The 13,980-nt window shown below is 56.9% G+C and overlaps 1 protein-coding gene across 14 annotated transcripts in view; it reads right to left on the bottom strand.

Moving 5' to 3' along the window:
• The window catches only part of SEPTIN9 (septin 9), a 95,159-nt gene that overhangs the window by 14,907 nt on the left and 66,272 nt on the right, over positions 1-13,980 (bottom strand). For 4 of the 14 annotated variants that reach the window (XM_046902018.1, XM_046902016.1, XM_040649487.2 and 1 more), the window contains exon 1: positions 1,862-1,916. The exons of 6 other annotated variants lie outside the window; for them this stretch is intronic. The gene's annotated coding sequence lies outside the window, so the exon portion shown is untranslated. Of the gene's footprint in view, positions 1-866; positions 917-1,861; positions 1,917-7,848; positions 8,052-9,684; positions 9,850-13,980 lie in introns of those variants that run through there. 4 more of the 14 variants (XM_046902020.1, XM_015295148.4, XM_046902019.1 and 1 more) reach the window with 3 other exon arrangements.

Below are 13,980 nucleotides of genomic sequence, written 5' to 3'. Positions count from 1 at the left end.
TAGCTCCCAGCCAGCCCCAGCAGATGGGCAGGACTGCAGCACACACTGCTCAGGGGGCTTTTCTACCTCACACACTAAATGTGCAAGCTCCCAATGCTTTGGCATCTTTGGAGCACTGGGGAACAGCAGTTCTGCAGGAGCCACTGAACAGGGCAATGCTCCCCCTGACCTTCCCTCAGCACCAACGCTCTCTCAAGCCAAGGTGAGTGAATCCACTTAGCCCAAGCTACCATGATGAGGATGAGGGGAGGCCCAGCCCTCCCGGGCAAGGCAAACCTGCAGTCCCTCTGCATCCCTGACACAAGACACAGAAGCGGATGCAGCCTACGCAGCACATTGCAAATCCACTTTGTTTTCAGAGAGAACAGCAGAAGGCAAGCAGCAGAGCTGGGCTGGATGCAGAGTTGCTGACCTATCATGGCATAGGGATTGCCCAGAGCCCATCTGTGCTGGCTTGGGCACACAGGTACAGGAACACAAGGCACGGCACAGCATTGCCCACGGCCCCCATAATTCAGCCCCCATGTGCACAGCCCCAGCAGCCACATCCCACGCAGCAGCAGCAGCAGGCGGTGCCCAGGGGACACTGCTGCCATTTGGTTGCAGCCACACGAGCCGGGCTGGCACAGCCATGCCTTGAGCTATGGCCACCTGCTCTGTGCCCTGGGCACCTGGTGACAGCACCGGGCTCACCGCCAGCCTGGGGCCATCAGTGCTGGGGTGCCGGCTCCAGCCCTGGGCAGGAGCTGGGTATTGCTGCGGCTCAGCCACGCGCTCGCCCTGGCAGCACAGTGCAGCACAGCCTTGCTTCTCCCACCACGTGAGGCCCACGCTGGGCTGACAGACAGGAAACCGCTCACAGAGACCTGCAGGGAGGAGCTGCAGGCTGGTGTCCTTTTTCCGTTAACAGGACAAACTTAAAAAGGAAAGAAAAGGTCAGAAAGACCCCCAAAGCTCGCTCCAGTGGTCTCACCAATTGAATGTAGGGCTATGGATTGGGAACCCCAGGCTCCCTTAGGGTATTGGTGGGGCACACCCCGTGTGCAGGGGGCAGCCCGAGGCAGGCAAGCTCTGCAGGATGCCCGTGCCACCAACAGCCCGTGGATGCACGCCGTGTGGGTCAGCACCGGCGGAGGGAGCAGAAGTTGTGGTGGTATGCTATGCTGCTGCCGCATGGCACCGGGGAGAGGATACCCCACAAGCCCCCGGCGGGTGATGCTGCTCAGGGACACGGGGCTCTGTGCGCCCCCAGGGTGAGAGGAGGGATTTCTGGGTCCCCACCTCCCCCTCGCTGAGCTCTGTGCTCTGTAACGGAGCAGAAGCGCGGAGCTGCCCGACCCACCGGCCAGGAGCGCGGCGGGATGCTCCCGGCTGCAGCCGCACACCAACGAGTTCTCACAGGGAAATTTACGCCCCAGTCGGCTTTTCTTTTTCTTGTTTTCTTTCTTTTTTTTCTTTCTTTCTTTTTCACAAAGACCGATTGTGTCCGGGCGCCCCGGCACACCGCGTTTGGGGAGCAGGCTCAGCACGGGGGGTGCGGGCTTTCCCCTCCCACCCGCAGCCCGGCTCCCGCCGCTCTGCATCCCGAACAATGCCAGCAACACCGGCACGGAGGCCGGGGAGGGTGGGGAGGTGTTAAACAGCCGCTCTGCTCCCGCATGGAGCGAACCGGGGGCGGGCAGAGCCCTCCGGCCAACCTGGGCTGCCTACCCCCATCCATAACCACACCAGAGGTTCCCGGGGCCGCCCCGTTGGCAGCGGCGACTTCCTGGGGTCGTACCCCAAAAGGCGACCCCACTCCACCCCACCCAGCCCAGCTCAGCCCCAGCCCGCTCCCCCCGCCCGGGCACCGGCGACTCACCCGCGGCGGCGGCGGCGGCTCCGGCAACGCGCGGTTCCCCGCCTCCTCCTCCTCCTCTTCCTCCTCCTCCTGCCCTCCTCCTCCTCCTTACCCTGCCCTCCTGCTGCTTCCTCCTCCCCCATCACCCTTCCTCCCCCATCCCCCTCCCCCCATATCACCCTTCCTCCCCCCATCACCCTTCCTCCTCCTCCTCCCTCTCCCTCCACAGCCTCCCCTCGCCCCGGCCCCAACCATCCCTTAAAGGCTCCCACCTCCCTCTTCCCACCGAGTTCCGCCGGCTGCTCCCCATCGCCCAATCCCCCATTATCCCAAATCACGGTCCCCACGCAGCCCCATCCAGTGTGGGCTCGAGACCCGCACCCCCCCAGCAGAGCCCCACTCCTCCCAGACGCTTCGCCGCCCACCAAAACTTTATCTTTTGCTCTCGGGCATCCCGAAACTCTCTCAGCAGATCCCAAACCCCATCATGCAGGGGGGGGTAACGCTGCTCGCTTTGCAACCAGGGAGCCAGAGAGCCCTCAGCCACAACCACAAGGACAGCGCGGGGCCAGTGTGGTGACAATCAGGGTACAAGGCGGCTGCAAGATGCCCTGCTCAGGGCAGCCCCAGCGCAGGCATCTACACCCTCAGGCTCAGTTGCTTTTTTAAGATCATGTCAGTGGAGCTCAACAAAGATGTTATCTGTCTCTGTGAGCTCTTCCTGCCCCATATCTTACACATCTCCCATCTTACAGCACTGCTCCAGCACCGCTCTTGCAGCAGAGCTGGAGCTGCGCTGCAGGAGGCAGTAAGGGGCACAGACCCCCCTATAAACTGGGATTCTGATACCCTCTGGTTTTAGGGATGCCTGTATCCAGAGGAGGGCTAAAGTGCGGAGGATGCTTAAAGTGTTAAGCAGGGTCCCACTTGCACTCCTGGTACTTAAAAGGGCCCCAGTCCACAGCACAGCCTCCCTGGGCCATCTATTACCCATGAGCACCTGATACGCCCTCCTCTTTTCTTTTCCACCCCTAAAAGCACACAGCAGTAACATCACCAGATGCACCCCCCACCCTCCATTCCCAGAAGCAGAGACCTGCTGCCAGCATCGCGCCATCAGCATCCATGTCACCCTCTGTGTCACCCCATCACAGCCACCAGTGCTGGCCCCTCTTCCTCCCATCCTGCCCCAAACCCACAGGTCCTGCAGCCACTGGGCCAGGCTGGCGCTGCCCTGCTCCAGCAAAGTGCCACAAATAACAGCTTCAGAGAAACCTCCACCCTAACACCAGGGCAGGAAATCCAGCCTCAATCTGCTTACGCTGCAGCTGTGTGCAGCTTTCTGCTAGATTACACCACTTTTTTTTTTTTTATGACTTAAAAAAGCCTTAACCCCTATCAATGGGCATTAGGGTTTTAATCTCCCTAATCTCCAGGAAAATCCAACGTGGGATGCCAGAGGAGGGTTTGCCTGAGGAGCAGCTGGGGCTGTATGCAGGTCCGTGCAGCCTTGCAAGGACAGGAACGGGATGCGTGGCTGCAAATCACACTGCTTCCAGTGGGAAGGAGGATGCGCTCAGACACACGTGGGTTTTGCACAATGGTCACCCCCAGGATTTGTTATTCCAGGGGCACCTCTCCGCTCCTGCACCAGGAGCTGGGTGTGCAGGACAGGCCCACGAGGAAGGAAGCAGCCTTATCCCTGCGCTGCAGATGAAGAGGAGGAGGACTGCCCAGGGTCACATACAGCAGAGCCAAGAACTGCAGCCAAACCCCCCGGCTCAGCTTCTAACCACAAAGTCATTGTTCCTCTCTTAAATAAAAAAATTCTGGGTTAGGAGCAGTGCTGGTGAGGCCCTCTTGGTGTTGCAAGCGCTACCAAGGGATCTGAGCAAACTGCAGCAAGTTTTGGGGCAAATCCCAACCATTGTCCTTCATCCTGCAGCAGAGAACCACCACGACCGCACGGCTCCATCCCACAGCCCCACCGGGCAGCACACACCAAACCAGCAGAGCACAGGGAGCAGCAATGTCCTTCCCTGCAGAAATGATGACAAAACATTTCCAGTTTCACTGCACCGCACCGATCCGCAGTTTGAAGCACGGCAGTGTTAGGGCTTAGGGAATTGTTTTTATGGCCTTAACTGTGCAGCAATGCTGTCCACCTGCATGGCCCCCGTGACTTGGATGGATGCTGCAGGCTCTCAGCCACCTGGAAGTGCTGCCAGCTGTATTTATTCTAATCGCAGATCAATAGCAGTGGGAAAAGCACAGCCAGAGACCTTGGGGGGAGCACCAGCAAACTCAGTTGAAGCAGTGTGACTGAGAGAATGGCCACCCAGACCAGAAAACAAAAACTGAGGTTTTTAATGCTGAAAGATCCCTGCAGCCCGCAGCGCCCGGTGTCCTGTGTGGGGCAATGCGGCTCTCCAGCCCCAAGGAAGGAAGGAAGGAAGGAAGGAAGGAAGGAAGGAAGGAAGGATCATTTTGCAGGCGTGCAGCTGGCACCACGTCCTTGCCATGAGTCACCCCATGCTCCCGGTATCGCCCCCAGCAGTGCCCTTCCCTCTCGCAGTTCGCTCACAGGCTGTGCTTGGGCCATCCATCATTTCCCAGTGGGGAATGGACTTTGCTAGAAGGTCGCTCCAGGGTCAGGAATGTTTGGAAAAAGCAGGAAAAAGACATTTCTCCCAACATCCTCCTGCTTGCAGGGGAGCAATGGTTTGGCCACCAATGTGCCAACTGGGACAGAGTGCACTCAGCATCTTCAAGGACGCTCTTCTCAGCCATGTGCTGTGTGACTGGGGATGAGTTCTCTTGCCTGGCTATGCGATTCCCCTTTTATTTCCCTTCAGAGGTAAAGAAGAAAGAATTTAGGGCACCCTAACCGTGGAAAGAAGGAAACCTTTGCTCCGGCTCCGCAGGGCTGGGATCAGAAGGATAATTGGGTGCAGCTGCCTGGGACCAGGGGGGCTGCATCTCTTTGCTGTGGGGCAATTGCATCTTCACATTTAACAGAGCAATGGGAAAATGCAGCAGGCGTCTGTCACAGCCCGGCTGTCAGGAGCCTGCGGGCTGCTCTGGTGCCAGTTTGACTCAGTCCAGAGCCCCGCTGGAGAAATCCCTGCTGTGCTCTTATCAGAGCTGCCTGATAACCGGTATTGGGTCCCCCACAGCACAGAGCTGCCCCAACCACCTCTGCCTGCGCCAGAACGGGATGAGCCCTGCTGCTATTTGTCTTTCACAGAGATGTATATAAGCAGACCTGAGAGAAGCAATGCAGTTGGATTGTCTTCCAAGCAGTGCCTAAAAGAAATACCAATCCAACAGACTCGAGCCCTGGGTGTGCAGCAGGAGATGCTGATGGACACCCCACCGTCTGTTCTGGGGGTCGGCCACATCCACCGCAGCACAACCTGGAGATACACAGCCAGCACCCAACTGCCTCCTGCCATCACACAGCCCAGGAGAAATCCCCATTGCTTAGCAAAGCGCCGTTCATCCCTAGCTTTGTGTTGCCCCAGGATCAGAAAGGGTTAATACACTGCAGCTGGGCCAGCGATGCCCAGGACAAAGAGAGGCTTCATGCCACGGCGTCCCCGGCGCAGAACAAGGGGCCTTAATCCGATTCCCAAAGAAAATGTGGCTTTTACAGGCCTGCTTTTTTTGAATCCATGGCAAGTGGAAGCGGGGCGGCGGTGGGAAGGGGAATCACTTCTGTGTGGGTTTGAGGAGAAGTTGGAGGAGGGCGGCAGCCCCCAAGCAGCGCCTGCACTGGGGACACAGAGACACAGCCATCTTGGCCTGGCCGTGGCCCCAAGCACCCCCAGACCTCAGCATCATTTTCACTTTATTTACCACGGAGCATCACTCTTGATGATGCACACACACGGGCTGCCAGACCGCAGCAGTGACCAACAGAGGAGCATTTCCAGCACCACTCAACCTTCACACCAAGACACTGCAGGGAGCAGACGGCGCTCCCTCCCCAGGGTTGCAAATCAGCCATCCCTGCATTCACCCCCAGCACAGCACTGTCACCCTGCAGTAAGCGGCATCTGCAGCCCAACCCCACTGCCAGGGCTCACTGCTCCACGCTGCGCTGCTGCTGGGAGGTGCTGAGTGCCACATGCTTTGGGCAGGCAGCCCTCGGGCTGTGTTTTCAGCATTAACTCTTTCAGCTGAATTGTTGTTTAATAGCTGTGAGGTTCCATGCGCCACTCACAAGCCCTGCAGCCACGCAGGGATTTTGCTCTCAACACAAAAAAACATGCAACGTATCTACAAAAGCATCCACAGCTCCAGAGCTATTGGCTGCACAGTATGCCGTGTGCTCCAGGTGTATTTTTCTGTTCCTGCCATGGGGCTGTGAGCAAGGCACACATCCTGCATGGCTGCACTCCAGGATGCTGAGTCCCACAGCTTGGAATCATGTCTGCATGGGGTAATAGCACTTGTTGGTTCACATAATCACATGGAGCAGGTCACTTACAATCAGGATACGTGACCCAAAACTTGCCATGTGCTGTAGGAGGATGCTCCTACGCCCCTCTGCTCAGTGCAAACCCTTTCTTGAGGCAGTGAGAGCAAATCCAGCACAGTGCTCAGCTCACTGGGGGCTGCATGTCTGCAGGCTCCAAAGAGGGGTGAGCCGCGATGACCTCGATGTGGGGAAAGGCAGCCACAGGCTCTGTCAGTGCCCTCTGGCCCTGACCAGCTGCACACAGGGCTCAGTGTGCTGCAAAGGCTGTGGCACCATGCAGTGACAATGGCCCTGTTGGAGGCAGCTGGGGCAGGCAGCGCCTTCGCAGAGCCAGAGATGGAATCAGCCCCAGTGTGTCCAGCCCGGATGCTTCCTCCCCGGTGCTGTGTGGATTTAGACAAGGGATGGGTTTAGAAAGGAAGGTCTGGAGCTGTGCAGCACAAAGCATTTCCCATCTGAGGGCACAGGCAGGAATAAAACCCCAAACCGCTGGGTGTGAAGGTGTTGGGTGACAACCTCTCCTTGGGGCACAGCAGAAAAGGAGCAATTCCTGTGGGCACCCGTCACACAGCTTCAGTTAGAAGCCTGCTGTGCCCAGCCCCCTGCCCAGAAACCTGAGCCTGAGCACTCCCCTTGTGCAGCTCCGACAGGCGGAGCAAAGCTGCTGCTCTCTCACGACCATTGTGCAAGCAGCTGTCCCGAGTGGCAGGAGAAGAATAAGGAGCTGTTGTTAAAATATTAACAAACAAAAACAGAAAGAAGGAAAAGCATCCCCTCCTCCCTGGCTCTGACAATTCCCATCACCACAACACTCCCAAAAGGCAAAGCATGAGGCAGTGATGAGCTCCATGGAGCCAGCAGCAATCCCAACCCCAGCAGGCGATGCTGCATCAGCCCCTTCCCACTGCCCACATGGACACAGACCTGAGCCACCCAGGCTGGGGCAGGGCTCTCAACCTCAGTGCAGACCCTTCTGTTGGCAGCCCCAGCTTGGCACACCTCAGGTCCCTTTGTGCTGTGGGGCTGTGGGATCTTGGGCACATCGTGGGGTCCCAGCCAGCTTGGAGCCGGGACCTAGAAGTGTTGGTGCTGCAAAGGGAGCCCCCATTGGGCTGGCATCCCTTGCACCGTGCCCAGGCTGCTACAGCCCCACATTGCCCCACTGTGATTCCCTTCTGCTGCCTTCCCTCCCCATGGCAAAACCTGAGCAGGGAACGCAGCCCCGAAACATGGGCAGGAGCATCCTGGTGCCCACACAGAACACGCACAGCCTTCCACCCCAAAAAGCCTCAGTGCAGGCCCTGACAAAGCTCTTTGCCGTGCCGCCGCCTGCGTTATGCCCATGGTATTTTCCCTCACTTCCCACCCCCGCTCAGCACAGCGCTGCTCTTTCCATGCCCTTTCACTTTGCCCTCCCCTTATCCCAAGGGGATGCACAATCTCCATGTGCCGTGGATCCCCCAGCACAGCCCCTGGGTGCACATTTCTGCTCCCTGAGGCCAGGGCAGTTCAGGCATAGACTTACCCAGAGGGACCGGGGGGAGGACACGCACTGCCCAGGCCGATGCTGCAATGTGGCTCCCAGCTGCCTTCCGCCTCCGGAGCACGTGGGCCTGCAGCCCCCGCAGCTCCCAAACTTCTCCAAACTTTTGCCTGGCTCTCCCCAAGAAGGACGCACAGCTCAGCTCCCCCCTCACAGCCACACACAAAAAGCATTCGGGTTTCTCTGGGGGCAGATAGTGTGGGGAAATCCTCTGACCTCAAAGGCAGCACTGCCCCTCCCGCCCCATGCAGCCTCCCCGCAAAGCGCAGCTCCGTGCTTAAGGCATTTGAGACATCATTTTCAGCTTTTTCTGTCTGTTTTGTGTTTTCTTCCAACTCAGCCACACACTTTTTGAGAGAGGTGGGGCACAGCTGGGCCATGCTCCCATTTCAGGACATGGAGACAGCATTGTCAGTGAGGTCAGAGGCTGCTCCGGAGGAATCTGGGGCTAAAAATGGTGCCAGTGCCCTAGCTTGAAAGGAAACCATGGCATGTCCTGCAGCACAGGGAGCACACCTGAGCACCCCAGCAGTGAGCAGACACACAATAGTGTCAGCACAAACAGGCTCTGCAGCTCTGCCTCCGGCTGCCAAACGGCAACAACAGCATCTCCCCTTTGTGCAGCACTGTGATAGCCATAAGAAGGGAGAGCGAGGGCTGCGTGCCTCCTCCTGTAAGCAGCCAGTAAGGATCCATACAGCACCATGCAGCCTGCGTGGCACAGAGCACTGGGAAATAGCTGCAACCTTTGGTTAGCGGGGGGGAGGTGGGAGGGCTCTGCTGCTCAGCGCTTGGCTGTGTTTATACTGTGATGAATATCACCCCATGCACAGATACCAGATGTTCTCGGGGCAGGCTGGAGCGTATCCTACGTTACACCAAGATGGAATTTTTGGGCAACTTTCAGGGAGTGCTGAGGGCAGGAGCTAATGGAGCTCAGACTTTTGCAGATACACATGAAGCTGTGGTTATCACCCAGGCCAGCATCCCGAGCTGGTTGTGATACCAGGATCAACACTTGCTACAGTCAAAGCCTCTTTACTTTTTTTTTTTGTCAATTACTCCAATTCCAACTGGGAAGCTCTCAAATCCCAGTGCGTGGGCTGTGAGCACAAGGCTGGCTTCAGCCCTGCCTCCTGCCACTCGCCACTGCTCAGCACCAGGGGGGAACTGCTCACATGAACCCTGTGGGCTCCCCGTGGCCAAAGGGACACCAGGGGGACAGGGGTGGTCAGGGGGAGCAGCCCCTAAAGCCCCCACTTCAGCTCCGCAAAGCAGCTTCCCCATGCCTGGCCGTGGCCAGGAGCACCAGGGTCACCAATGTGGGTGTCCTAATTAGTTCCAGAGGGGTTTGGGTTTGGAAATAAAGCAGAAGCCAAGCCTGATTGCGTTGGAAGTGGCCATCCCAGCTCCTTGCAGGCCACACACTGCCCTACACGAAGCTGACTTCAGTCAGGGAGGTTTCTCCTGGCCAGATGCTGGGTACAAACTGGTGGGATGCGTCTGTCCACGCTCAGGAGCAGAGGATCGTGCCCATCCCACCCAGCGTTCCCCATACATAATGCCAAACTGATTATGTGACTGTGGACAGCTGCTATCACCACCAGGGCTCACGGCACACAAATCAAACCAGAGGATAAGACAGTGTCCAGGGCAGAAAACTACAGGAGCAGCTGTGCCTTCTGCCATTCCCCAAAGGTCCTCCATACCCTGAAAATCCCAAATGTGGGAATCCAGAGGAGGCAGAACCTTGTAGCATTCAGCTACAGAAAACAAGCAATGACAAAGAACATTTCTCCTCCCTCCAACCTCACTCACCACCTCCAACGCAGAGTCGGGTGCTCAGTGCAGCCGGGCAGAGCAGAGCAGGGTGCAGCGCAGTGACCGCAGACACTGGGGATGCCAAACCCCACGCTATCACCCTTCTGCTTGTGCTGAAGCTGTGAGAGCTGTCTGACACCTCACACTGCTCCAGCGGAGGCTGTCAGAGCAGGAAGGAAGAGTGATGTGGGCAGGCTGCCGGAAAGCCCCTGCCATAAAGGAGCCCCTGAGTGATGCTCGCTCTGTCTCTCCTCCGGCTTTTCTCACAATGGCATTGTGCTGTGTGTACAAAACCATTACTGAATCGTAAATTTACACCCAGAAACCAAAAGCAAAAGACCTTTGTTACTCACTTCTTCGAGCAAAGGTTAAATCCAGCTAAATACATCAGCTTTTGTGGAAAGGAGGAGGGTTTGGCAGGCAATGCAAGGAACAGGAACGTGGGAATTCCTCCTACGGTTTGGCAAAGCACTCTTCCTTCTACATGGGAGCCCTCTGGGGTCTGTTCAGCCTCCCTCCAAGAAAGCCCCTCATCAGTGCCCACAGGACCTGCTGCTGCCCCGGGGCTGGCAGAGATGCAGGACCAAGGCACACTGCCCACAGCTCTGCCCACTGCAGGTGGCTGCTCGTGGGACATGTGATGGGCTCAATCACAGTGTGAGCACCAGGGGCATTTTCCAGTCCCTATTTTTTATCTAGGGGCACTAAGAGCAGCAGGGAAGAGCATGAGATGGGGGTCTTACCATGCATGCCTGGCTCACGTTTTGATTTTGGGGTACCTTTGCAAGTGCTTGGCTCTGCTACAGCTAACCCCGACTTTACAGCACCCACAAACCTAAGAGCAGCCTCTTCTTTCTGATCCAGTGGAAAGAGAACCTTTCACAGGGTTTGTTCAGAACAGCACTCCCACACATAAACCCATCGGGCACCAAAGGTCCACTTGAGCACCATCTTCCTTTCACACGCAGACCAATGGTTGACACTTGCTGCAGGCATGGGGGTGGGGATGCTCCACATTGGCAGCCCCCAGGGTCCCTTATGATTACCTAATAAGCAAGTGTAGTGCCCACTGCCCCATGGCCCTGTGCTCCCTCTCCCATCAGCTCCCCAAACCTCACCTCCCCAAGGCCTGTCCTAAGCCCACGAACCCCACCATCCTGCAGAGCCCCACAGCAACCTCATATTCTCTCCTGAGGCCCAGACCCTGCTGACCCTCCACATCCCTGCAGCACCAGCAGTACTCAGCCACCACTCAACCACAGGGCAGAGCTGGACTGTTTGTGGCACAAAGGTAAGGCATCGTGGAGGGGCCCAAGAACAGACCCAGATCTGGAATTCGGGAGCATTGAGGCACGCCTGGCGAGCAGATCTGCCTGCAGTGGGGAGGGACGAGTGCTGCCCTCTGGCCCCTGTGCTGACTCTGCAGAGCATCTCCATGCATTGCATCCAAACCTTTCCCAGATGCTCCTGAGCCCCTTGCAGCACTGTAGCCCTGTGGAGTCATGGGAAGGGGGGCATAGAGGGGAGGGCCCTGGGGGAACCCCAGGGGTCAGCCAGAAAGAAGAAAAATAAATCAGTGGCGCAGCGATTTACGCAGTGATATTCCCTCCTTCCAGCAGCCCCACATTCTCGCTGCAGCTGCTCAGCAGAATGCAGCAATGCCAAAGTGCCTCAATAGCTCCGAGAGTCTCCCATGGAAGGACATTTCCTCTCCCTCTCAGTTCCCCATAGGAATCAACCCGGGGCTGTGGTGTGGGGAACCGCTTCAACTTCTTCCTCGAGGTTTTGCTTTGCATTATGTAAGATTAGTGGACCCTGCTGCTTTTGGCCCTGCCCCGGGCTGTGCACACAGCTTTCAGCCATCTGACTGCCTTCAGCATTAAAAGCAGCCTCAACTTCCCCTCCTCCAGACTGCCAAAGTGCTCCCCATAAGACTTGCGCTCCGGACCCCTCCCAGCTCCACTGCCCATCTCTGGACACGCTCCAGGTGTCTCAATGTCTTTCCTGTGGTGAGGGGCCCAACACTGAACACAGCACTCGAGGTATGGCCTCATTAGCCATCATTACCTCATTAGCACTCGAGGTATGCCCGTACAGAGGGACAGTCACCTCCTGCTCTGTTGGCTGTACCATTTCTGATGCAAGCCAGGATGCCGTTGGCCTTCTTGGCCACCTGGGCACAGAGCTGGCTCATGTTCAGCAGGCTGTCAGCTCAAACCCCCAGATTCTTTTCCTCCCTGCAGCTTTCCAGCCACTCTGCCCTAAGTCTGTAGTGATGCATGGGGCTGTTGTGATCAAAGTGCAGGACCTGACACTTGGCCTCGTTCAAGCTCATACAATTGGGCTCAGCCCATTGATCAGCCTGTCCAGGTCATCCAGAGATGCACGCCCGGCACGGACTGCTGCCCTTGTTGCTCACAAACTCTCCCATTTCTTCTCCATCTCCGCACATCCCTACTCTGCCGGCACAGCCGGGCAGCTGCTGTTCCCTGCCTGGCCAGATAGATGGTGCTCAGCCACACCAAGTGGGGAATCGCTGCACTGGAAGCAGTCACCACCTCTGAGTAACGCAGAAACTCAGCCTTGGTTCTGCTGACAGATGCAGGAGGTCCCACTGCAGCCCCGGAGTGACTCAGATCCTCACCATCCTTCCCCTTTCACTTCGGGATGGAAGATCAGCAAACATCAGCAGCAAACATTTCATCAAAAATCAGAGCCTTCCCATTCTGATGCAAAACCCCTTCATTTTCTGATGGGACATCGCTCTGCCAACACTTTTCTCCCCACAAAAGCCAAACCCAGTGGAGCAGTTTGCTCATTTTTCCCTGCATGGCTCTCTGGTCCACCCTCCAGATGTGGGACGTCCTGCATCACCCCATGCTGTCCCAACCCTCACACCACTTTGGAGCCGGAAACTGCAGCCATTTCCTGCAGGCACCGCTTCGCCCCGCAAATATTTGGGCCTCTGCAAATTGTTTGAAAACCAGATCTGGCAGCTGGAGCTGTGAAAGCAGAGGAGGGGCTTTTCCAGGGAGAATTCAGCCTGCGAAACCTACCCGGTGCCCTCTGCCACGGAGCAGCAACAGCGGTAATAAAAGAGAAAAATCACTTTTGCATGACTAAAAATGAGAAGGAAAAACAAACTGAATGTTCTCTGCCTGTCTGCGCCCCGAGGGACAGAGCAATGTTCTCCAGCACAGTCACAGCTCCGTTCCCCCTGTCCCTGCAGCCACCATTTGAGGCTTCCCAGCTCTGCTCTTCCAGCAAATCCCAAACAATGGCTTTGGTTTTGCTCACTGTGGTAGCGAGCATCCCACAGACCTGCTGCCCCCACCCAGCCAGGAGGCTGGGATAACCCCAAAGCTGCTCCTCCTGCTCCCCCAGGTGGAGGCACGGCAAAGCCCAGGTCCTGATCCACCCAGCTTGGCCTCTGTAAGACATTTCAGCCCAGGAAACGAAGCGATGAAGCAGAGAGGAAATCCCAGTGCTCCCTCGGGGCTGTGCAGGAACCCTTCACCTCCCAGCCCCAGGGTGTGCGCTCCTACACTGCTAATTAACGTCCATTTGCTACCCAAAATAGGGCAGGGAGGATGGCTTCCCATAGAACACCAGCAGTAGGGCAAGAGCTCACATTTCAGCCCACTCCACAACACGGAGACCCCAACATGAGCACCCACATTGCCTCTCCCACGGCCACATCCCAGCCCGTGCCCACAGCTGCCCCAGCCGTCCTCTTGGCTCCTCCAAGGCCACGAGAAGGGGCAAACGAGGACCACAGGGTGGAGGGTGATGATCCCAAGGAAGGGCTCAGCAGCAGCTGAACTCAGTCTCCCACTTCCACCCCCATTTTATCAGCGCGTTGGGCTGCAGGAGGAAGTGAGTTCAGCCAGAGTTTGTCTAAACAATTATATTTTATCAGAAATGCTGCTCAGATAGACTCCATTTTTCTCAGGGCAGATCTGGATAACTGCAAGGTAATCTCCATTCTCCTTCCTATCTGCACAGGATGGAAAGGGGAGGACATGGGGCAGAGCATCCCAGACTGCTCATCAATGCCTGCACCAGCAGCGCCCATTGCTCACAAACCAGGTGCCAGCATCCATCCCTCCCATTTGCACACTTCCAAAGGTTACCTTCCAAATCTCCTTTTCTCACCTCCAAATTACATGAGGGTTTTTTTGTTTTTTTTTTTTCTGCTCTGATTTTTCAGCCTTCTTGAGTGCACCTGGGTTCCTTTCCCAGGCTTTTCACTACAAGCTGAGAATTGACTCCCTCTGCTGCAAGCCTCAATGA

This window comes from Gallus gallus, chromosome 18 (genome assembly GCF_016699485.2).
Source record: "Gallus gallus isolate bGalGal1 chromosome 18, bGalGal1.mat.broiler.GRCg7b, whole genome shotgun sequence".
Classification (NCBI taxonomy): domain Eukaryota; kingdom Metazoa; phylum Chordata; class Aves; order Galliformes; family Phasianidae; genus Gallus; species Gallus gallus.
Note: the sequence above shows the minus strand (reverse complement) of the source record. Positions and strands in the feature narration are given on the sequence as shown.